The following is a 23,340-nucleotide window of genomic DNA, read 5'->3' on the forward strand; positions in this document are numbered from 1 at the left end:
ACGGTGAAAGTGCCTGGGCAGAGGTACTGTGCTGTGCCTGCTGTGCACAGCACCCCTTGGATGACTCTGAATGCTGAGACTGAGCAAAGCTCCCTGCCTGCTCTTCTGCCTGTGCATCTAACCAYATCCTATACCTGCTGTCATTAGTGGTAGTAGAGGACAAGATAACAGTGTATCTTCACATTAGCTCTCTACGGTGAGAGGCAGAGGGAAGCTAGAAGCAAACTAGACTCTTACAGTATCCTTACTTTACCTTACCTTTGTTCTCCTGAAACTTGGCAGATTTATGGAAAGCTGGCAAAGGTAGGAAATGGGAGCATAGGAGCACCAGGATCGTGGTATGAAGGCAGCAGGACAGGGTCACTTGTCCTCCCATCTCCCCAATGAGGCAGAGGAGGCCTCGGGAGCTCCTGAGCTGCTGTCAGGGGAGGAGGAGTTGATCTAGGGGCTTGCATTGATGCTGTGGCAAAAAATAATTGGAACGGGAAAAAGTTTGTCTTGTCTGTGGTGCTGAGATGCCTTGAATTTGCCCTGTTTTGCCCTAAACTTGCAAATTAGTTGAATGACTAACAATCTTTAACCTAGCCACACAACAGGTGTCTTTGAACAGAATGGATAAAACTTGGAAAAATAAGTATCAGTTATGTTTAAAATTGTCTTTGATTTGCTTTTAAAAATGCATTCATTGTAAATGATACCATGAATCTTTTCTGATGACCTGATTTTTCCTGTAAAAAAAAAAGTTTTCCTTTTATTTCTTTGGAATATCATGATGCTAGAACTAGGGGAAAAGGAAGGAGGAATATTGTAAGACTTCAGTATTTCAGTAACATAAGCACAAAACCTAAAGCTAAGGTAACTTGATAAATGTGGTGCCTGACCTATGATATTGCTCTACCTAGCTAGTGGAATCAGATACACTAGCCAAACCAGTAAATCTACTGTAAAGAAAACGGCATTCTAGAATAGTCTTACTTCAAGTATTTTATAAATCAACTAAACAAATATGTTAACCAACATGGAAGTCTTCAGTTTTTTTTTTTCATGGCAAAAGTGAATGCAGAATAGGCTGTTTAGTACAGGAATAAAGATAATTATTTTGATTATTGAAAACTTTGTCAATATTGAAAACTAATTTGTCAAGTTTGCTCTTCCCTAACATTCCTGGAGGGACTATGTCTTTAAAACTGTTTTCCACTTCCTCTTGTTTTATGATACAGCTATTTGAAGAGAATTTATCATTTGCTTTTTTTCTGTATGGCGTATTTTATTTGGATGCAAGTCTTGAGGCTGCCTGAGAACGAGTTCTGAAATCTAATGCATCTACTGCAACTTGTATGTAGTGCACTCCTTGCAGCAAAAAGGATATTTCAATTTCAGCAACATAGTATACTTCAAACTCTGTAACTAATTATATACTTATAGTATGTTTCAAAGGGAGCCTCARGTTAAAGATATTTCAAAAACAGTCTTTGTAAAATAAGTTTCTGCATCTTCCTTGTAAGCTTTAATTCTGTGGAATAACTTTCTTATTRCCCTGTGGAGTCTTGTACAAACATTTGCATTGTATCAGTCTATTGGAATTCTGAAAAATAGATGGGAAGAGTCGACCTTATTTTCAGCCAAGATCACTTTCTTCTTTGTTCCTGAGTCTAGGTATTCCTTTAATACAATTATTTTGAAAATTAAGGTAAAATATTTTKGAAATATCCACCATTTTGAACAGACTTTAAAATGTTAAAACACTCAGTTGTATCTATCAAGTGTAAAACTGAATTGTTCCATGTTGTCTAGACCCATACTAAACTAGCTGGCACCTCTCTTGAAGTGTTAGTAAACTTCTGTGAGCCTATATTTTCACACCAAAACTTCTATTTGGTTAAGAATTCAGATATTTCACATTCTTTCTGAGAAGATGGAAAGGGAGGCTGCAGAAGGGGCTAATTGCTGGAAGGTACGGTTTCTCCACATAGACTCAGTGGGCTATTGCTAAATCCGAGGAAGATGCTGTGATGTCTCTGTGACCACTAGGGATTCAGATGACTTTATTGTCTGATGGCCTGATAATGGTCACCTGAATCAGGCTAGAAAGGGAGCCACTTACRGACTTCCTGCAAGGCACATTTCCTTGAGTAGCAGTCTCGCCATGACCACGTTGTTGCTCAAGAAATAAAGTGAGGTTAATTATATAGGCCTTTATCTAAGATGTATGTTTGTCTTGTGCTGAAGTCCATAGAGGTATTTCTGAAAATTAACATGAATTTCAGAAACTGATAGTTTCTTGAAGTTTATTGGTAATAGCTGTATAAAGTGTATATAGTGAGGTACATGGTCTAGTTGCCAACACTCCTTTCTAGTGGGAATCAGTTTGTAGATCAGGGAGGTTATGGAGCTATAAGATAAAAGCCCTTGTTTTTCAGAGAAGTTTGATTACTAGCTTAATTTTGTGGGAGATTGCTTTTTGTGTGTGTGTTATTTTGTCTTGTTTAGAATTTATGTCATCTTCAAGTGGCAGAATTACATTTTCAGTGCAGCTGATGATTTGCTCAAGTCCCAAACATTGGTGCTTTTTAATTAAAGAGGTTCTAACTATGGCAGAGACGTACTCTGTTTGCTAGTGTATTTGCTTTGGTTATTGAGGCACTAGTGTGTCTGACCTAATTGAATAGTAAATTCCAGCTTTTATTTTCAGCTTTTTCTAAGCTCTCAGCAGACTTTAAAACTGAATTCTGCTTGAGAAATTGCTTCTCATTGTTGGATTTTCCAAAGGAGTCAATTGTAACCTTTGGAGCCTGAAAAGATTTCCTGTAAAGTATTGGCTTGAATTATTGAATTGAATTAAAAATACTTCATTTTTTTTCATAAAGGAAGTTGCCATGCTAAAGTCTTGATATCTGGAAGCTGAATAGTACGGCAGTTTGTACCTTAGTGATAAAATAAGCAAGTGTTTTGCTCTACTAGTCTTTCTCACTTAAAGAACTCTATGAATGTAGTTTTTAACTGGAAAAAATCGTATTTGATGATACTAAACACTTTCAGAGATTAATGTCTTTTTTTAATGAACACACAAACATTGTGCTTTAGTGCCATGTTTTATGCATATATATACTTTCTTAGACATCTCTGGTACATTATTGATTTCTTTGCAAACCCCTTTAACTTTCATTGTGCAAGTAACTATATTCAAAGCATCTTTCTCCTAGTATCCAAAAGCCTACTTCAAGACAAGAAATAACTAAACARTTAGTTGCCTAGTACTTTGGGTCCGTTAACTGATCAGAATGCACTGTATTAAGTGATCAGGTGTCTATGGAGGATTAATTTTATTCTAATGCACACTTCATCTTACTGCAATAAACAAAATAAACTTTCTTTGATTTGTCCGGGAATATTTTCTGTCAAAGCTTTTTTTCCTATAAATACCTTATCTTTGTGCATTGTGATAAGTGAATTGCTGGTTTTGTCAGGTGAACTGTAGAATGAAGCATGATATAATTAACGGAGTGTTCTAAATTGTTAGCATCTGCAGTTCTTCTGTAATTTTTTCCAGCCAAATATGTGGGATTTTTGGCAGACCATGCTGTGATACTTGATGGGAGCCATCGCTCCCATGCATATTCTTCCATAGCGTCATACTGCTGCCAAAAAAAGATGGGCAGGTGGGGCTTCCGTAGAGTTTGCCAAAGAGCCTCTCAATGGCTGTGTGCTCAGTAGTGCTGCTGTGGTTGGATTTCTTTTTAAACTTAGTGATAGACCATTTCTCGTTTTATCTGCATGTCTTGACTGAAAACCTTAACATTGGAAATTTGAGCTTTTCTGCCTCATTGTTTGAAATTGCATCATCCTTTTAACATGAAAGAGATGACAGACCTTTAGGAGTGGGGTTCAGGTGTCCTGCATTATGGCACAAAAAAGGTAGGATTCAATGAATTACTCCTTGTGAAAATATTTTTTCAACAATTACTATCAGTTGAAAATCCTTTCAAAACTTCAGGGTCTATGATTTATTAACACATATTAACACATACAGAAGTTTGTAGTTAGCCTACTGTTTGGGCAGGCATGTTTTTAAGTATACAGTAAGACTATGATTTAAATGCTTTTCTTTGTTTCTTGCGTGAAAATAGCATGGAAGACTGTCCGGCTCCTTGATTCAGCCTACAGATAACCCAGAGAAAAGTATCTTGTTTGTGAACAAACTTTCCGGCAGCTCTGTAGTGGACCTCTCGTGGCTGATACATGTGACTAAGTTGCTCGTAAATTGATCAGGCTTGAGTGCACTGATGATGAAACAAATGAGTGGATTATATTTTCACAATAGGCTGTTATGACTGACAGTAATTAAATTATAAGAGATTGCAGAACACATTCTTTGAGTGGCTGCAAAGTAAGTTGTCTGCTGAAAGCAGCACAGAAAGTACATTACATTTTTTGTGTTCCTTTTCTAAAAAAGAACAAAATAGTGCATAAAGGAGACAGCACTATGACAGCAATGTAAACTCATAGATTTCTAGTTTCTGTTTTGGTGAGATTTATTACACTTGAATTGCTAGCTATTAAAGGCTTGGCATAAGTCCCCTCAGTCATCAAGTTTTGAAAGTTAATACACCTCTTTCAAGAATTTTTCCAAGTGCCGCTCTAATACTGGTTCATCATACTACCCTGTATTTTTTTGAAAGCTGTCTCCTGATCACATTCAGTAGAAATTGAGAGTTTCTGGACTAAAAATATTAAATATCAGCTTGTGCTCACTTGTTTGCATCAGAATTGCTCAGTTAAGTTGTTCACAATTTTTTTTTTTAAGTGTCAAGCTTAACATGATTTCTGGATTTCATATATTACTTTTTTTCATGCACTGGATCTTCTAGAGACTGACCCTCAGATGTCCTTCTTGCAAAGTGAATGTTTCAATTTATGGCTATTTGTTAAAATCAGATTCAACCACATTACAATGAATTTGGTTGACTTGCAGCTAGTTGCTGCAAAAAATGGATCATGCAAGTATGCACTAAAAACAATTCTGATGGTGCAAGATCTGTGTCTGTTTGCTAGGCCTGGCAAACAGACAGACCTGCTTGTTGCTTCTGTGTCTCCATCCCTTCCTGACACTTGGTCTCTTAGTTCCTGCAGTGAAAAGGAAAGGCAAGAGATGGGGCCTTGCTATTATCACCTTGCCCTTCCCCTTTCTCAAATTTCTGAAAAGTAGAGGTTTTTTTCCTATTCTCCAGCAAAGTGCTGTATTGTGTGCAGAATATCAGCCTTGTGAAGGCTTGTGTTGGAGTCCATATCTTAAGAGGATTGCAACTAGAACAGATACAGATAACATGAAGGGAAGAAAGGAATATAGTAAGGAGAAAGGAAGACTCTCCTTTAATAACATTTTGTCTAAAATGTTTAATGCTATTGTTATATTTGATGATTATCATCAAATGCATTTTGATACAGCTATCAGGAAAGATTTAAACTTTATCACCCATCACTACTGCACAGGAAATAATCTGTGTGGTTTTCTGCTTTGTGCAGAGCACAAAAACAGGTTGTTGTTTTGAAAATCAAATTGTTACAGCTAAAACAAGAAAAATCTTAATGAGTAATGAGAAGCTGAGGAAACACTAGCTCATAATATAGGCTAAACACAGACTGAAGACAAATATTTTACTTTACACTGCTTCAAGAAAAGAAGAGAGAAGTCAACTGACAAGATGGACTTACCATGCTTACTTTGAAACACTTACAGAGAATTTTCTCCTGCTTTTGTACTCCTATGCTATTCAACTGTGGACTTCTAATAAGTTTTTTGGAGGACTCCTGAGAGGCATCCTGAAGTAGCAAAACCCAATGTGTTTTTATGTGGGATTCACAAGGAGGACACTAGGATTGGACCTGCCGCTGAGTGGGGTGAGTGCACTGCTGATGAAGGATACAGAGAAGGGAAAGTTACTAGATGCCTTCTTTGCTTCAGTCTTTACTGCTAAGGCCAACCCTCAGGAATTCCAGACCTTGGAGACAAGAGAGAAAGTCTGGAGAAAAGAAKACTTCTCCTTGGTTGAGGAGGATCGGATTACAGATCATTTAGCAAACTTGACATCCACAAATTGTGGGCCCAGATGGGGATGCACCCACGAGGGCTGAGGGAGCTGGCAGACATCACTGCTAGGTCATTCCCCATCATCTTGGAAAGGAGATGGAGGTCAGGAGAGGTGCCTAAGGGCCATAAGAAAGCAAAAGTCACTGCAGGCTTCAGCAAGGGCAAGAAGGAGGACTCAGGAAATTATAGGCCAGTCAACCTCACCTCCATCCCTGGAAATGTGATGGAGCAGTTTATGCTGGATGTGCTCTCTAAGCATATGGAGGAAAAGAAAGTGATCAGGGGTAGTCAGCATGGATTCACCAAGGGGAAATCATGCTTAACCAGTCTGACAGCCTTCTATGATGGAATGACTGCCTGGGTAGATGAGGGGAGAGTAGTGGATGTTGTTTATCTTGACTTCAGGAAGGCTTTCAACACTGTTTCCTATGATATCCTTCTAGGCATGCCCAGGGGAGCGTAGACTAGATTAGTGGCCAGTGAGGTGGATTGAGAACTGGCTGAATGGCAGAGCTCTGAGGATTGTGCTCAGTGGCACAAAGTCTAGCTGGAGGCCTGTAGCTGATGGTGTCCCCCATATTCAGGGTGTGGGCTTGTTCAACTTCTTCCTCAGGGAACTGGATGAAGGGACAGAGTGCTTCCCTCAGCAAATTTGCTAAGTATACAGAACGGAGGAGTGGCTGATCTGCTGGAGGGCTGTGCTGCCATTCAGATGGACCTTGAGAGGCTGGAGAGATGGATGGGCTGTGAGGAACCTCATGAGGTTCAACAAAGGCAAGTGCAGGGCCCTACACTACATAACCCGGTGCGCCAGAACAGGCTGGAGGTTGACGTGTTGAAAAGCGGCTCTGCAGAGAAGGGCCTGGGAGCCCTGGTGGACAAGAAGTTAACCAGCAATGTGCCCTTGTGGCCAAGGTGGCCAATGGTATCTTGGAGTGCGTTAGGAAGAGCGCTGACAGCAGGTCGAGGGAGGCGATTCTGCCACTTTACTCAGCCCTGGAGGACTATGTCCAATTCTGGACTCCCTAGTACAAAAGAGACATAGCGCTACTGGAGAGCATCCAGCATAGAGCTACAAAGATGGTTAGGAGCAGGGGAGACTGAAGTATCTCCCCTATGAGAAAAGGCTATGAGAGCTGGGCCTATTTAACCTAGAGAAGAGAAAAAAAGGGGGGGGAATCTTACCAGTGTATGGAAATATCTGAAGGGAGGGTGTCAAGAGAATGGGGTCAGACTATTTTCAATGATGCCCAGCAATAGAGTGGGACGCAATGGGCACAAACTGAAACACAGGAAGCTCCGTCTGAATATGAGGAAAAACTTCTTTACTGTGAGGGTGACAGAGCACTAGAACAGGTTGCCCAGGGAGGCTGTGGAGTCTGCATCCTTGGAGACTTTCAAAACCTGCCTGGATGTGAACCTGTGCAACCTGCTGTAGGTGTCCCTTCCAACCTTAGYAATTCTGTGATTTCTTTTTCAATATTCTTAAACTAAGAAATAAAAGATTTTGTTGAAACTTTACCGTGCCCTTTGGAGATATTTTCAGTATGGAGAATCTGGTTCAGTAGTCATCTGATCATTACTATTTTTCGTACGTTTCACCCATTAAGAGTACATACATGATTTAAGTGTGAAGAGAAATTCCTATATCGAAGCAACAAATCTGAATTGCTGCTATATTTGGTGAAATTAGATGTGACTAGGATAACTCAGAGGCTGGTTTTGTTGAAAGTTTGGGTTAGTACTGTATGAAGATTTGATAATGTATCTTTTAGGGATCAGAATTTGCTCTTTTTGGCACACTTAGTTTGATACTAGTGATATCTAGGTTAAAGCTAGGGAGGGTGTGACGTTCTTGTAGTAGTTAGGTTTCTTGATCATTCTGTACAGAAATCTGTTGGTTCACAAAATCCATCTTATTCAAGTTTTGGGTGGAAGCATTCAATTTTGGCACAGTTAGTTTCAACTTGTTTTTCTTGATGCTGCTTACATATGTGTATTTTTGCAGTGTTAAGGAACATAGTTGTGTAAGGAAATGGTTGATGGGAGCTTCTTTTCAATGGCCTTGTCTGCACTGGGTTTGGATATTTTTACCATTTGCTCTATAGTCAAAAGAATGACTGTAGCTGCTATTGAGGTAGCTAGGCAAATTGGCTGAGATACCAAAAATGCTGTAACTCAGGYTACCCACCCAGAAATGTTAACTGTTATGTCTGTGTTTTAAAGCTCTTCCTTTATAAACATTGTTGTTACTTTTTGAAGTAGTTTGGGTGTGTAAAGAAAAGTACTCACTGCTTTGATACACTGGAGACAGACAGCTGAGAACGTAAGTTTTTTAGAGATCTGTCATTTAAAAAGAGAACTTCTGGATGAAGAATTCTTCTCTTTTTTGTTTACTTTCAATGGTACTATTTCCTGTGAGATAGTTAGATCAAGGAAAAAAAGGTATGTCAATTATTGATGCTGTTCATTAGGTACTAATCCATATCAATGTCTACATACTGGTATGTTTATTCACAATAGCACTGTGAATTGTGATCTAGCATTGTCTGTCTTAAGCTATGTGTAGTTTGGTTTAGGAACCAAATACTCATTCTGAAATGCTGACGTGAGTACAGAAATTTGTTTCTGTGTACACGGTAAATAATAATAAAATACAGTATACTGTTTTGGTGCWGATGCTTTAAAAGCATGCTTAAAAGTGTGGGGGGGACTAAGAAAAATGTTTAAAGCTACTGAATGTAGCTTTAATGTGTTATGTAATAGATTCTTAAGAACTCTAACCTGTTTAATTTATCAAAACTAGTTTACCAGCAAGACGCTGAGATTGACTTGGCTGAATATATAAGTACATTAACAGGGAAAAACAGGGAGAACTTTGGGKTCCATTTAATGTCCAAAAAGGAACAGGCTAGCTTTAGAGCCTGTTTAAAAGCTAGGCCAGACGCATTTAAATTGAAAAGTCATTATTTATTAACGAGCGTGATTATGACTGTTTGAAATCAGTTACAAGGCTACACATCCTGTCTCCAGTCAAAATGGATATCTAACTGATATAGCTTAAAATAATGTTTATGCCGTACATTGAAAATGAGTTTCAACTTCAATCTAAATAGTGTGATGCATCATCGCAAATGAAAAATTGTCATTCAGTGAAATACACAATACAAGTAAGTATATCTTAAAGTACATAACTTGAGCATGTGTAGCTAATTATATAATTATCACGAAATCGATCCCAAATGTAATACTGATGTTGTGCTCTGCTGAAAACCCCCCATTTTAACAACTACCAAATAAAAGGAAATGGATATTTGTTTAGAAAAATATGAAAACATATATATGCAATACAAGCATATAGAGAAATGCTTGATACAACATCACTGTCAAATGATTGAATTCAGGAAATAAAACTTCTTAAAATAAATCTATCTTTATGTCAGCAAGACCCTGTGTGTTTAGACATCCCTTAGAAATAATGCCATTCCATAGTGGGGAGAAGTTTTTGATATTCTTATTGATGGGCTTAGTCTTTGAATACTGGCTACAGTGTAACCAGTTTAAAAATAGGATGTGTAGTACACAGGGATATTTACACTATTCTATGTGTTTAGGTCAAGAAATAACACACATTCTCTTCCTCTCTGAAGTAGTCAGTACTAGTTCTCTTTAGAACACTGTAACTCACAAAGTTGGCATCTCAACCTCGAGTTTCTGTTGTTTTGTCATAAACTGAACTGCATAGTTTCTGGTTATTTTCTTCAGAAAAAAATTATTCCTGAAAGATTAGACTGATTACTTTGTAAGGGTTTCCTAGATGCCTTAAAAACTAACTCTGAACATTTTTAGAACGTAGCTTTACAGAATCTTGTGGTCACTTCATTAATAAACTTCAAGATTTTATTTTTTAAAGTTAGCTGTCAGATCTGTTTGAGGACCTGTGACTAAAGCAGCCTAAAATAAAAATTAAAAGAATGATGATATCTAATAACATATTTTGATACAAATGGCATTACTTCTTTATGAAACTTACCATTTTTTTCTACTCAGCATTCATAAACATGTTTTTTCCATCAACTTAATTTTTGAACATGAAGAGCTTTTCTTAGATCACTCTTAACAAAGTGCTTAAAACTAGAGGAAGAAAAAGTAGCTCCCACGCAGTTTCTTAAAATTTGTTTGCATTCCTTCTAGTCTTACTGCATTTCCAGAAGGAATTAAGCACTAAGATGTAGAAATATTACACAGCTTCCAAGAGACTTCAATATTCTTTCTCCTTCCTGAGGCCCACAATGCTAGGAATTAGAGAAAAGACAAACAGCATTTTTAAATATTAATTTATTTATCTATTTATTTATTTTTTTTTCCTGCTGTCTTTTTTCATTTACTGCTGTATATATCAAGATTAGTTATATGTGGTCAAGTAATACAGAGCCAATTTTCTGGGTAGTGTCATGGTCAAAATTGAGAGAAAGGGAACATATAATTTCTACCACCTCTTCATGAGGACTCTAGATAATAAGACGTACTCTGAGTAGTTCAGAATATTTTTCTGTCCTGTAACTTTTAAATTCATTCTTTGAACTGGAAACTTAATTACTCAAAAATATCAAAAAGATATCCTCMAACAGAATGCAAATAGAGTGAAGATGAAGGAAGTTATTCCTTTGTCTGTTCAGCATAAGCAGACTGCAGCAGTCTGTATCTTAACTTGCACACAGATTAACATAGTTTGTGCAGCAGAGCATGCTGCTTAAAACCTGGCTCAGATTGAGCAGTCATAAAATGGATTGGTGACTTACGCTATTCATCCCATCCGTGACAGTTTAAAGGGGGTCATTGACAACGTCAACAGAGCGTACAATTCCTTTCTTCTAGATAGGCTTTGGCTCGGGTTTTTTTTGTCAGGCAGAGTCTTCCTTTTAGAAGTATTAAGGCCTTCCACTTTCATCTTTATTAATCAGGGGTTGCTCTAGAACAGACTCTATTGAAGTAGTTCTGCTGCTGGTTTCTGATTGCCCATCATCTCTTCAGTTAGGGAATGCAGAGATCTTCATGGAATATGAACCAGAAACATAATCCATTCAATTCCCTTCAAAATGATAAATCTTGGTTGTGAGATTAGAGCAGAATAATTTAGTGATTTATGCCATTCTCAGATTTAATGATTGTTTTGTTTTAAGAGGATTTCTGTCATTTCTCCCAATTATTGGGGACTTTAAGAATGTATTTAACTCAAGATAYGTTATGATATACAGAAAAGGAGGAATAACATAATTCCCTTTGTTTCAGGCTCCCAGGACATCCCTGTGAGATATTGGCTATATTGATTTCCATTGCTTTGTACAGAAACAAAGCAACTGTAGTAGACAGCAGTACAATTCTGATTTAAAAGTCAGCTGCAGAAAATTAGCTGTACGTGTTTCTGAAGCCGTTGAATGTATATTAAATATTTAACTGTGATATAACTTGTGATAAGTTGAACAGCTTTTAAGTAGTGTGGATTTTTCTGTTTGTTTTGTGATCACCATGAGGTAGCAAATAAAAATGTTCACATAATGTTACAAACAGCTTATTTGACTTGTACTCCTGTGGTTATGATCCCAAAGCAAACATCCTGCTTGTGTATTGAATCACTTGTTTTCTTTTGTACAGGTTAGATGCCAATCCCTCTGAATGTCAGCCAGGCTTTTGACACAGTTTGGCACCCTGGCTTTCTAGCAATGGTTATGGAATTAGGAGTGGAAGGCATAGTACTTAATTGGTAATCAGGGAGATTCTAAAAAAAGTAAATAAGATTAAGTGAAGGTACAAGAAGGGAAGGAGAAGACAAGAGGATGAAAAAATGTTTATACATAAAACTAATGTATAGTAAGAGAGGTGTCTGTGTTTTGCAAATGATGAAGCCAAAATATCACAGCTTTAGAATAGTCTTCTCTTTGTGTCTTAGGAACTTTAGGGAATCTGTTTACCATTAGGAATACAGAACACTGTGCTCCAACCTAATAATTCTTTTTCTCATCATTTGCTTCTAAATGTCTCTTTATCATTTTTTTCTAAAAAGGCTTGTCTATACAAATTGTTAGTACCTTCTCAGAATCAGAAACGTTTAAGTGRTTTCTGATACGTTGAAAGTGTTCTGGAAATACCGTTGAATAGCTCAGCAGGCTTGACACTTCATGTATAGTCCATTATTTTGGTTATATGAGCCAAATCATCCCAATATTCCTGTGATTAAAAAATTATTTTGCCTCTTCGAAATTTGAAACTCTGATTTGGATGCCACAGCAAGCATGCTATATTGTACTTCAGTACATCTTAGGTCATTTGTCTTAAGTTACCTTTTCTCTGCTTCCCCTTTCTATTAAGCTTACTTGAGTCTTTAGAATTTTCATCTTAACTGTTGCAGTATATTTTGTAGATGTGTGCAGTGTTAAAATCTCTTCTTTCCTTTGTTAAAGAAGACAAGGAAACATTGTTTTAATTGGCGTAAGAAATACTGCAGATTTTTCTTTGAGGAAAAAAAAGACTGCATATTCATTTTACTTCAAGTATCCAATTGTTTCTGTGTATATGCAGTCATGATGCTTAATGAAGTTGCAGGGAATCACGTGATGATAGTAGTGGCTCATGAGAGGGATCTGACAACACAGAATTCTTTCTTGACCTGATACAGATGAGAATTCAGTTCATCTGTGCATAATTCTGCTGGATTCTAATGTACAGTCAGATAGTGGTGTCTGTCTCCTAGACTGGGACTTGACCTTGAAATTTTAATGATGTCATACAAGCATTAATTAGCTTGGCTTGTTCAACAGGAAAATGTTACATCATTCCCTCCTGAGAACAAGCTTTTAAAATGTATCAGTTATTTCAGTGGGAATTGAGCTGGGAATGATTCTGTTCCAAGTTAGAATTTTAAAGGCAAACAATTAATTTCATAACTTTCTATCGTTTCTCGTAACTTCCATGTAACCCAGTACTGACGCTTTGACCTAAAAGATCTAATAAAAAATAAACAGATTCAAAATACCTGTTTCCTCTTTCCTATACAAAATTTGGAAGTATTTCTATCATCTAAAACAAAATTAAACATTTCCTATAGACTCTCATCCTTAGTTTTTGGAGGGATATGGCTTCTGGGTTTTAATTAAATGAAAAACTATTGCATTGTGTCCTTATGGAATAGTTGAAAGTACCTGATGTCAGTATGTAAGAGAGGAGCCCTTGAGACCTTCTCTCTCTCTCTCTCTCTCTCTCTCTCTCTTTTTTTTTTTTTTTTTTATTTTGATTCTGCTGCTATCCTAGTGAGCATTTCATTTGTGTAACATTCTCTTTATTGTGTCCATGTTGTTCTGTCCGAAGAATGACTTCTTTGCTAAAATCAGAAATATTTTTATAGATTAACAATACCACAAAACACCCAGCTCATATATCTTTAGATGTGTTTTTAGATAAGTGCCTGATCTTTGAACTTTTTATCGAAAAGTAGATAGGATATAATTCAGAGTCTTTTTAAAATTTTTTTAATCTAAAAGAAGTTTATTACGTAGGAATCGGTGATAAAGCTGTAGTTAAATTCTGGAAATACTGCTCATCAAATCTTGGCACTGAATAGAACTTAAACTTGTGATCAGTTGAACACGTAGATATGTACGAAAAACAAAATGATAACTGATCTGAATTTTCACCAGTGTTATTTTAGGGATTTGAGAGTATAGTAACATACTTTTTCCAGGAAGCATAGCTTTTCAATTAATCCGTTAGACAATCCTAAATCAGCATTCAGCTGTTTTGTTTTGTTTTTTTGGGGGATTTTTGTTACAAGTATAAGGAAAGGAACACTCTATTTGAACCTTACAATACTGGATCAGTTTTTAAAACCTTCAATGAAATTTAATATACAAATATCAAGAAACCACTGAGAGAAGTCTTAAAATGTATTGCCTTTAAGAGGCATTCATTAGACTGTCTAGGGAAGAGATTTTAGGGTCTTGAAAACAAATTCTCTGGAAAATGCATGTCACTAGACAAGATGGTTTTGCTTTTGCCAGCCTTATAGCTGTGCATTTGTTATTTCTTGCAAAAATTCTCCTGTAATTAAACAACTTTGCTTACCAAAGTTTTTAATATGCGAGGATGAAATTGTTGCTCATCTCCGGTGATCCTTCTCCTTAGAACTTGAAGGACTAACACTTGAAGATCTCATCTTCTATCTAGCAGTCTCTAAAATGTCATTTAGCCCATATCTGGCTTCTAGTATCTTCCTGCTCCAGCCTCCTTCCTGGTTTCACAGCAGTTTTTTGACTATTACACAAATAATGATTTCTCTTCCTGTTTTGTCTTCAGTGTCTATTTCCTGTTTTCTCCTTCCCTTTCCTACCYCATTTTCGCTCCCAACTTTCTCTTCAGTGTCCTCCCTTTACTTTTTCTTTAATCATCTTTCCATATCACCTGCTTTGTGCAGCTGTGAATGTCTGTGTATCCAGTCTCTTCATATAGGGCCTTTATCAAACCTGATAATCACAGATAAGTAATCAGGACTTGACAGGAAAATTGGAAGGCCTGCTCTTCAAGGATGTCACCCTTAAAAATAATAATAAATAAAAAAAAAAAAAGAAAAAAAACCCCACATACTGGGTATGATCTCAATTGTGAAGTTACAAGAAACTCTTTATATTCTRATATTATTGTCTTATTAGTTAGCTGATCCAAGCATTGAATTAAAGTTTAAACCATCTTCCAATTCCCTTCAGGTTTTAGGAATGTAAAGGAAAAACAAAGTAAACCAAGCAAGTTTTTTTWAAAAAAATGTATAATTGTATCTAAGTATTTGTGTACAGGGGATTTGATGTAGACTTCACTGCCTAAATTTGCATATTAAAAAAAAAAACACACAAATCTTCAACCTTTTGCTGCCGTTTTTCTTCCACACAGTAAAAACATGGAATAGACCCAACGTTCTTTACATTTTTCTCACTGAGATCCATTTTGTCATTTGTGAAAGACTATCATTTTCCAGTATTCTGTTGTATTTTTTAGCCATCTCATAAGGTGCACTATCTGTACTCTGAGGTCTCCTGTATTTTGCAGTGGACCTTCTAAACATTTCATTTGTGTTTGCTCCCAAAGGCAAGAAATCCTCCTTTGTTTGAGGGAGCAGGGTTCAAAAGAATTCTGTAATATCTAGTTGGAAAGAATTCTCTTTTGAGAAACAGTGATGCTGCTGTCCTTGTGTGAACCAGCTTATGYGCTGATAATTTATTTTTCCCAATTATTTTTGCATCCTAATGAAAGTTAGGAAGAGAGAGAACTGAGAGCTTCCCTTTTACTCTATTTCTGTAGCCACACTCAGTACCAAATTGTGTATAATGTTAATTTGAACTGTCATTCATACTGTTCCCCAGAATCTCAGTCTATTGTAAGGATGCATTAGCTCTATCTTTACATAGAGATGTACRTATTTTCTAAATGTCAGAAGTTTTCAGTTTTTATTTGAGGATCATGTGCTTCAGAGGACTTCCTAGACTAGCACATCCTGGACTGATCCAAAGCTAACCTCTTGTTCTTGAGCTGTGACATTTGGAAAGCATTGGCCTTGGTTTCTGAGAGAACGTGTTTGTACATGCTTTCTGTGGCATCCACACAGGAATATTCTCTTRAAAAGAGCAGATTTTAACTAGTATATTATGGTCCCGAAAGTCTGAAATGTGTTTGGTTTGTTTATATTCCTGTGACAACCTTTCATTTTTCCTTACTTTGAAATTCAAAACATTTTAGAGGTGAATTGAGAGTTAAGACAAATTTAGACAGGCTTGGTGAGATCCACAACTGTGGATCTGTGGAACTGTGGTCTTAGCTCAAGATTAAACGTAGCATAGCATACCCACAAAGAATTAGTTGTACACCTGAGGTTAATTATGCTGCTAAACATTTGGTAAATGAGCACTTAAATTGTTCAACCCAAAAAGAAGGGGAAAAAAACCCTCTCAAAATCCAAATATGTGTAGATTTCGAGTTTTATTCATACAAATAAGTCTTTCAGCATATGGCTCATGATATCTTTTTGTGCGTGCTTCTGAATAACACTTTTACATAATGATAAGTTGTCAGCTTATATTTGAAAATATGCAAGTCTAGGGTTTTTTGAAAGTTTGAAAGTTTCAGTTCTTGTTTTATATATCCAAAAAAAATGTGACCCAAGAAGGCAGAATAAAGCCTCTACTTAGTCTGAACTGAAAGGTTACTGTAATGACATACTATCTACATTGGTACATGGTTTTTAAAAACCTTTCTGGAATGGGTGAGGCTAGTTTGGTAAACTGTATTTTGTGATATATATTTACATAGGAATGTCATTGCAGTCATGGTTTGGAAGGTCACCATCTCTTCCCCCCCCCCCACCTCATCTGTCCTAAATACTCCTCCCCACCCTGTTCTTGGTGTTCACAAATGGATTTTTCTTGTAAATCTTTCTTATCTGTCTTCTTTCCCTAACTCTCCAAAGAAAACTTTGTTTAAATAGTTACTCCCTTGGGGCTTTCCTGCATATCCTGTTATCTGTTTTATATTATAAGCTTTCACACTGGGAATGTCCTTCCAAAAAGCACAAAACAGCTAAAGCACTTAGATGACTAACAAACATGCTAAGTGCTGAACTCCAGGCTCAAAACCAGAGTTATCAGCATAAAATTTTCTTTATTTTACAGTCTGTGCGGCAATGTGACAGTCTCACCATATTTATTTGTGAGTTACAGGACATCATTTCACACCATCTAGCTCAGAGATGTTGCAGTGGTTAAAATGTCAGTGGGATTCTTTTCGTGATTGATTTAGTGGTGAAGCCATTGGCACTAGAATTAGGAAACTTTCAGAAAATTTCTGATGTTGTTACTCTTCTAATCAAATAGGAGTGTTAAAAGCCTATGGGAGCAATGAAATTTTGACTGCTAATTTTATTTACTCAACTAAGAGACATCGCTTGTTCATTGCTTTTTGTTGTTTGGGATTGGCAGTGTTATTTTCCCACAAGAGCAGTAGATACAAACTTCCTGAAGAAGTGGTATTATCTGTAGTTCCACTACTTTGTTATATACTTCAGTAAGTATAAACATGCAAAGCAGAACACTGCAGGCTTTTTCCTCCATAAATCATTTTGTGTGCATTCTAACAACCCAGGAAAAAACACAATGAGCAAGTCGCTTCTGTTCATTAGTATGTTTGTGTTCCAGTAGCATGTGAAAGACTCTGCTAGTTTGTGTTAGCTGCAGAATAAAAATTAAAATGTCAAAACAAGACATCTCAGGTAGCTAATGCATTTTGAGATTTGGAGCACTGGCAGAGGATATAGGATAGCATTTATTCATTGCAACAGTGTTTGTAATTCATCATACATTTAACTACTCCAGATTTCAGTTTATATTTTGAGATTTTTGTTATGCTAAATTATTAATAGCCTTCATGGATTTATTTTTTTGCACGTGTTTCAAGATCTCGTAGGTCCTTCAACAATTAATTCGTGTATCAGTAGCAACGTAGCCAGAGAAAAGACAACTGCAACTTAACAGAAATCTATAAATATTTTACTGTATAGCTTGAAGCTTTGTCACTTATTTGTATTTTTTTTAAGATTGTTTATGATTAATTACCAGGGATCAGTTTAACAAAGAATTTGAAACTGACTTCACTGCTGGTGGGAGTGGTGGCAGCATAAGTTCTGTATTTCAACTTGCATTTCAATTCAGAAAAAATTTACATGTATTAAACAAAATTGGTAGTAAGTGAAAATTTCCACATCTCTGTGTAAAATGAATTTTAATGTCACTTTTTTCCTCAGGTTTTTCTATCTCCAGTTCCCTCATTATTATGCAAACATCAACATGTATTATTAAAACTCATTTGCCAAAGAGAACTGTTCTCTCTGTAGTGCTCATGCTTGACAACATGAAATGTACGTTGAAGCTGAAATACAGAACTGATGCTGCCTCTCAAAAAAGGCACTTTTATGGTTCTGTTTATATGCTGAAGCTGTGTAAATAATGCTGGTCTCTTAAACTCTTCTTGTATGYGATAGAGCAAACTGTTTTCATGATGTTGATTTCTGGCCATTGTTCATAAACTGGACAAACTAGAATAAAGAGCTAATGGGCATTTTGAATGTGATCTCAGCAATGACTGCATCTGTGACATTCAGCCTTGACACACTAATGAAATAATAGTTGGATCTACTTGTGAAAGGAACTTGCAGATGGAATCGGCTTGTAGGRTTCTGTAGTTGGTGTCATAGCAAAAACACAGATTAGACACTGCCACCCCCTCCCCCCCACAACCTTGAATTCTGGTATTGCAGTTATTTCCTTTTTTTGCATGCTGTTGTACATTTCCTAAACGTGTGAAATGGTAATAATTGTCTATGACTTCCATTGAAGAGGAAATGAATACTTATCAAAACAATGCTTTTTTCAAAACTTTGATTTAACCACGTTCTTGTAAGAGAAGTAGATTTTTTTTTTTTCTACTTAAAGCTTTGGAAGTAGAATTCATGAAAGAGTAAACTTAATGATGGAAAGTGTTTTAAATTTGTTTTAAATCTTGTTAATATAAATGGAAAGAACAAAAGTTGTAAATTAAAAATTCATCATGACCTCTAGAAGTAAATCACACTCAAATCAAAACAAGCTTAATAAATTACAGAACTCAAATAGTTTTTTTTTTTTAATTTTACTTTTCAAATTTCTTTAAGAATTGAAAAAAGTGAGATGTTGGACTAGACTTTAGAATTATAGCACTGTTGTATGTATTACCATGTATAACAGCCATTTGGTGGGGTAAGATGGGGATGAAGTATTGCTCAGAATAAATGATCACTTACTGCTGTTTAACTTGTAAGATTATGGTTACCATGAGGGTAACATGAACAATCAAACACCACCCTAAACTTGTAGTGTTGAGTTCAAAGACAGTTCAGAATTTTTTCTCAAACTGTTGTTCTTGTTTGGACAGATAACAGGAAAACAGAGCTGTCTTTTGACCCATGAGCGTTTTCTGACTGCTGGAATGAAGAGGAACGAAATTGTGCTTTTCCACTGAGCACGTCCTTCTGTAGCAGTCAGGGCCTGGGTGGGGTCACTCTTGTTCATTAAARCTTTTCTAGAAGACTGTTGGATTTTTATCAGTTTGTAACAGCATTTTTTCAGTTGGAGGGAGCAGCACAGAACTAACTTGATAATGYGTGTGTATTCTGGGGAAGAGATTTCTGGAGTTGAAGTAAGTTGCTCTATTTGAAATGTTTGCCTTGCTATGTCAGAGTATCTGTAGATTGTAAATACATAAGKAACTAATTTCTGTTCCAGGATTCAAGAGGAATCCAGACCTCTTTCTCTAAGGAATAGAGAGTATTGAGATAGCTGAAAGATRCACATTTGCTTAAGTTTAATCTCAAAGTAATTTTGGTTGGCATCAGAACTCAAAGTGGATGACACTTGCTTATGTGTATTACTTTAAAGGTGTTTGTTTGGATTTTTGGTTTAAAGTTTTCTTTTTTTTTATGATGAGCTTTGATATACGTTATATGGATTGTGTTACACAAGTGATGCAGAGCTCAATGCATTTTATTTAAAATTATGAAAATAGTTTTGTTGTACATTTTAGGCTGCTACCTACTGTCAGCAAACATAATTTTAATGATATTAAGTGTTTAAAGAATTCCATGGGTTTCTACACCTGGTAGTAATGTCTTTTTCCTTTCTGAAGAGTATACCTCTTAAAAGTGTTAGTTTTAGAGGATAATTGAGTTTACSTTGTATATAGATTGCAGGAACTCTTGAGTTATTTACTAAACATAATAAATGGTTGGCCAGCACTCAAGGTGTTTGAAAAGTTGGGAGAATTTGAGTCACTGGGTGTATACATGCAATTATGCTGCTTTAATGAGTCAAAGATGCTGACAAATAGTTGTATTTGCAGACTATGTTTTGACCTTAAAAAGAGGAGCTGAAGTAACTTTCCTTCTGCTGGTTTACAGAAATCTGTCACTATCATGATTTTCTTGTAAAAGTATTCCATCTAGATTGCAGTTACTCATTTGGCAGTTTTAGCCAGAAATATCCTTCTCTATATCTCACTTCATTTGCTGTCTGGATCCTTGTTCTTTTTTGTCTCTTTAATCTACACAGTGACCTTAAGAATTACTGTTGTATTTGTCTTATAAATAACATTGTTTAAGAAGCCTCTTAAGTTCATGTCAGCTTTTATACCAATTYTTTTATGGTGAGTCTTGGGTATTCTGTGTATTGACAGAAGTGATGGCACATTTGCAGTAATTTTCTAACACTGCAGAATATAGTTTTACTGACTTAATGATCTTTCAATATTCATATAACAAAAATATTTTCCTGGTAGTACGGGCAAGCTACTATAATTGAGAAGAAAACATTGTATGTTTCCAAATACTCAGTGTATGATGGAATGGATGTAGATTTGTAGAGTAATAAATATATATATAATATGAACAAGTGACTTCAACTGTGTAGGAAAAGGAATGCTTATGAGTATAGTTCCCATTAAGCTTTTTTCTGGGGCTAGTGGCTAGTAAGAGACTATGCACARTCTTGGAACTCTCTGGAAATATGATTTTACAGGCATAGTATCTTTTGGGAAGACATTATTTTGTCTTYTCTAATCTTAGAGGTATGCTTAGAGACTATGGTGCATGTGTGTATATGCACGTACACACATACATACATGCAAGTACACAYGTAATTCTAACTTTTAGTGTTACAGAGGAGTAATTCTATCTGCCTGGCTCTGAAACTCCATATACTTTAAATATTTTGTTAATACGTCTCTAGCAACATAAAATTACTTGTCATATCTTGGGAAATATACTTGAAATTGAAAGATGATTGCTGTTGCGAGTTGGACCTTTGCAATGTATTACTGGTTTTTAGAACTAGAATGGCACCATCTGCTGACMAATGTAAAGCCTGGCAATACTAGTTTGCTCCCCTGGTTACTTAGTTGAAAATGAGCTTCCCATTTAGCATTAAGGTGTACTTTGGACAGAATCATTGGGAGAAAAGAGGTGTATGGGTGTTGGGAGTTTTTTCTTTTTTCTTTTTTTTCCTCTTTAAGGTGTCTTATGTTTGGGACAAATATTTTTGCCAGAAGACATTACTACAGTGCCAAATATCTGAACTGTAACATAGCTTTAACTGTCCAATGAGCTGGATTAGGTTTTCCTATGAACTGTGGAGCTTTAAAAGAAATCTTATTTCGTTGTTCGACTGTGTCGTATCRGAGTGTTCTTGGTATTCTGTCCATCAATGCCTTGCTTCTAAGCTTACAAAGAGGATGGTTTGACTGCATGAGTTCAGGCCAGGCCTTAACTCTGGTGGTCTTGTCACAGCACGGGAAGCTGATTGGCTTTGACAGGCTTTTGTCCTATCGCTGTTGTTGAGACAAAAAAAAATGCAGCGTCGGCAGTCTGTCTTTTCAGCCTTTGCAGTTAACTGCTTTTTGTGCATAGCAGTCATTGGGAAGGAGCAAACCAAATGCTTAATGTCACCTTCAGAGTAAAAACATGTAGATTTGAGTTCAGTTACTAAAGATAATCTTGATTTGAAAATAGGTGATTAAATTTCATGCAGATAAAAATATATTTTTGTGTAGGTTTTGTTCTARCTCTCTAAAACTTGTTCAGTACTTCACTAATCTGATGGTTCTTGATTCTAGTCTCATCCAGGAATGTTCTTTAAAATGTGAAGTTAATCTGAATGATTAGATTCGATAATCAAAATAYATTTGTATGCCTACACAGTTGTGTGTATGTATGCATACAGAGAAGGATGCAAGTTTCTATGTACAAACTGGTTAGTATCCAAGTTGTTTCACTAGAGATCAGGGTGTGTTGGTGGCCCCATCATATTATGATGAAGTAGATTGATTTAACTGAGCCAATTTGGGGGATGTTTTTGATTCAACCTTAAGATTCTTAAAGATGAAAAGAGTCCTTTGGTTGTGAATCTGTTTCTTTGAGTTCAGAGAGCTTCTTCAGCCATTACAATTGTTGTAGTCAATCTAAATAATAACTGAGAAGTGAAATTAGATGTGGTTTTTGCTTTGTCTGTTAATAGAATATGTGTAGGTTCTATCAACACCTTTAGCAAAAAGATACAGCAAAATGGTGTGTTGCACTGAACTACTTGATACTATGAATTTTTTTGTGTAGCTATTGATAAAATACAACCTTTAAATTTTGACAGAAATACGTAAACAAAACAACAAAAGAAAGAAACCTTTGATAATGCATTCAACCTGATTTTTGAGGATAAGAGATTGTGCTCTGCAGAAAACAGTTGGGTTACACTTCTGAAAATATTGTCTGAGAGTAGTAACAAGTTCCTCAGATATTACCTAGTAGTTAAAATAATTCATTTTGTACAATGTGAAATTTGACTGTTTCAGCCAGGATTTTACCTTCTTATGGTTTTGATGTAAACATTTTACATGTTGAAACTGGTGAGTATGTTGTTAGTAGATGGCCTGTCCTAATGAACTGTGAAATGCAGGCTAGTTTTCTACTATATTTTTAAATCGGTAATACTACAAGAAATAAAACAATTGTTCGTATTTATTCTCAAATATTCAATTAAAGTACATGTGACCTTGTTTCAGTTTTTCTTATGTATTTTTCAGAGGTTAGAAAATGTTTTAAAGTCTTAAAACCCTTATTGCTCCCTTTCTGGTTCTTTTTATGTATATCCCATGTGAGCTTTAATTCTTGGAAGAGAAAGTATGCAATTAGTTAAGCTTCATGTAGATAACGATTCTGAAGTGGAATTATTATGATGATCAAAAAAGTTGCACTTAGGGGAGTTCTAATAAACCATTGCATGACTTACACAGACATCTTTGTTGTCTTTTAGTGGAGTGAGATGTACTTATTTCAAGGTAAACAGGATGATTTTCCCCCCCGCCCCCCAGCATGATACTTTCTGAGAATCACAGAATACTCTGTAGGGATATATCTATCAAATTTTGATTTCTTGAGTTTATTGTGAATTTCAAAATGAAAAACTAAGCAAAAAAACAAGTTTAGGATTGTCTGTTGCTACTTGTACTTACTCAGGTCATTGTCTTGAAAATGAAATCCAGAAGTAGGTGGACAAATAAGTTGCTTAGATTCTGAAGACTTTTTTTTTTTTGTGCATAATGGAAGCAATGGATTAAGATGCAGATTAACTGCAGTGAAA

The 23,340-nt window shown here is 36.1% G+C and overlaps 1 protein-coding gene and 1 long non-coding RNA gene across 2 annotated transcripts in view; one reads left to right on the forward strand and one right to left on the reverse strand.

Moving 5' to 3' along the window:
- The window catches only part of EPB41L2 (erythrocyte membrane protein band 4.1 like 2), a 111,611-nt gene that overhangs the window by 19,139 nt on the left and 69,132 nt on the right, over window positions 1-23,340 (forward strand). The window lies entirely within an intron of this gene.
- LOC146592388 (uncharacterized) lies at window positions 10,248-14,443 on the reverse strand. Its single transcript, XR_014896599.1, has 3 exons — window positions 14,207-14,443; window positions 10,891-11,139; window positions 10,248-10,383 (listed from the first exon to the last, which is right to left on the reverse strand). It is a non-coding gene; the product is annotated as an uncharacterized LOC146592388 (long non-coding RNA).

This window comes from Rhea americana, unplaced genomic scaffold (assembly GCF_003343005.1).
Source record: "Rhea americana isolate MKP2758 unplaced genomic scaffold, rheAme1 scaffold_332, whole genome shotgun sequence".
NCBI lineage: Eukaryota > Metazoa > Chordata > Aves > Rheiformes > Rheidae > Rhea > Rhea americana.